The sequence below is a fragment of the Homalodisca vitripennis genome, unplaced genomic scaffold, assembly GCF_021130785.1.
Source record: "Homalodisca vitripennis isolate AUS2020 unplaced genomic scaffold, UT_GWSS_2.1 ScUCBcl_10620;HRSCAF=19589, whole genome shotgun sequence".
In the NCBI taxonomy this organism is placed as follows: domain Eukaryota; kingdom Metazoa; phylum Arthropoda; class Insecta; order Hemiptera; family Cicadellidae; genus Homalodisca; species Homalodisca vitripennis.
Window position 1 is genome coordinate 52,665 of NW_025786818.1, and position 2,980 is coordinate 55,644.

A 2,980-nucleotide genomic window follows, 5' to 3' on the forward strand; every position below is an offset into this window, starting at 1 on the left:
GCGGTTTCACCATGCCAATCACTTACTCTTTGTATACCTATAACATCAATAGTTAATATTAAAAGACGTTGTAACTAAGCAGCTGATAAATTAATAATTTAGATTTTTCATCTTACCTTGATAAAAGAATACAATCAACCTGTTACTGTACTAGCACGCTTTTTTTTCGATGTTTGTAAACTTTTCATTAAACTGTTATATACCTCTCAAAATTCGACAAATATACAACTTATTATACACCATTGTTTTCAGAATATTTCAAGGAATAATGATAAATTATTTTTATTATTAATTTCTTATTTTTTATAACCATCAAAAATATATAGTTTTTAGCCCTTTACTCAGAAAATATATACAATTTTTAGCAATTCTGCATAAAAACCACACCTGTATATTCAGTCTTTTTATAAAATTGCTTTACAACATGGAAATTCAACCTCTATATGACTCCTTATATATAATTAATTTCAGCGTATTATTAGGAATAATAAATTAATTTTTCTTTTCTTATAAAAAAAATAGAATCCTTGGAAGTGCTTGATAAGAATGTTTTTTAATTTATTTAAATTTACACTATTTTATCATAATGTGTTATAAATTCCAAACATATACAAAAGAAGCACAGTTTAATAGTTACTAAAATTATATATAGTTGTAGTGATTTGTTTGGGAAAGTTGTGATTCTTTTTAGAAATTTTTTTGAACTTTTGCGCCAAATCTAATAACAAAATGTTTAGGAAGCCTTTTTTGTACAAACTACTTAGAAAATATTAAGACGTGCCCAAAAACTGTCTTTTTGTGGATTTTTAGTCACTCGAAAACCAAAAAGCAGAAAAATGTTAAATTTTGCATTTGAACTAGTGTTGGTAGGTACAGCTTCTATTCTATTCAAAAAAATTATCAAAATCTAAGAGGTCAAGGTCCAAAAATATTTTTTCATTGGTTGATTTGACATGGAATAAACCCCTGCCCTGATTGTAACAGGGCAATAACTGTCACTGTATAACAATTGGCTAGAGTCAATGTATTATCTTGTATGCTTAGCTGACAAAAAATATATTCAAAATATTAGCAATATATAGGCTAGACTAGTTTGGAAGACCTAATATAACAAAAATTCTAGAAACAGTTTTTAGAGTCTTGCTCTAATATCTTGAAAATAACCTATTCATACAATTATAACAGACTTATATTTACCAAGCATTAAACAAATCTGTAACCAATAAAAAATGTATAGTTATTATAGGCCTAGTCTATATACCCCCATATCAATTATAGTTTAATATAATTTAGATATAACTACTGGCAAGTTTAGTTACTTACCGTCGGCCTTCTATCAATTTTAGAATTTAAAATTTATACATAGGCTCTAATTTGTGTAACTACACATCAAATTGTAAGATTTTCCAATCAAATTTGTACTAGTAATAATTTTCACATATTTCGCTATTGTATATAACCTCATAACTATGAATCCGTGAAATATCAACATAGATTTAGTATAATCAAGTACCACTGAGTACTAGACGACAGTGTAATAGCAAGTTATAAAACAAAACATTGGAGATGAAAAACTAGATAAATAACAGTTAATAATACTACGTTAAGTGTATATATCTGTAAAGGAATATAATATTCAACTCTCCCAAAATCAAGAATAATTGGCCACCAACTTTTTAGTTCAATAATAATATTCAGGAAACATGTATATTTTAATATTTAGATTATATATTCTGTGATGTCTTCAATTTTTAGCACCCATTTAGGATACAAAAGGTACAATATCTTTGCATTCTTTAAGAAAGAAACCATCTTCTTGCTGAGATTTAATCTCTTCGAAATTCTGTGGCTGTTTATAACACAAAAATCTCATCTTATGTTACATGAAGTTTGCATTATTTCTTCCAATACACCGCTCTACACTATTGTATGCATCCTCAAATTGTTTCAAGCCGAGCCAATAAGGGAGAGTTGTATCAAAGCAAGTATTTGAGAATGATTACATGTCAACACCGGTTGGTACGCAACATTTGAAGAGGTCTACAAGTGACAAACGTTTGCTACTTCAAGGAGCAACATCAGACTTTCCACACATTTTGAAGCCATTGCCAGCCGCAATAGACCAGCGGAAATAGTCTGTCCTCGCCCAGCCGCTATCTTAGATGAACCACCGCAATAGCTGACAATGTTGAGATGCTAAAACTACCCTCAGATGACAGCTGCACAACTTATATACTGTGGTGCTCACAAGCACAGGTCAAATTTTATGGGATGGCAATTTTTCGCACTATAATCACTCCCTCCATCAGTGACGATAGTCTCAAATGGCTTCTTAGCTGGTGTTATGCGTACCTTGTGGTTATGCGTTTGGTGGAGGTTAGAGCGGCGAGTGCTAGGATTGCCTAAATGTGGCGTAAAGGAAACGACCCTGACCAGCAGGCTAATTCAACATAAGTGCAACTCAAGGTTTTATTATGGGAATTTTATTCTCAATGTCAAAGTATGGTAGAAGATAAGTAATACTATTAATATTATTTGTAGTTCTTTATAATTTTCCATTATTAAACTGTTGTCTACATTATTACCGTAATTTGTTCACCATTTTTACTTAATGTATTGTATACTATATTATTATATCCCGCGCATTGTTTGACGCAGTTTAATTGTGTTACTGGTTTTATTAATGTTGTATACCAAGAAATGAAAAGTGACATAGAAAACGTTAGCCATTTTGTGAACATGTCTAAGAACCAGTAACCAGAATTTATGTTTCCTTCTATACAACATGAACATTGACAAATTTGAATTTGGCATCATGAGTTAAATGACAGAAACTAGGCCTAAGTCAGTCCGTTTTCAGTAAGCTATTGAGGATTTGAGGGAGTAATTACGAGAGATGTCGAGACGATCAAATTTTGTCTCCGATATTTAACATGTAGTTACCTCTCTATATTTTTTAATTCTTTACTCTTTGGTCGGG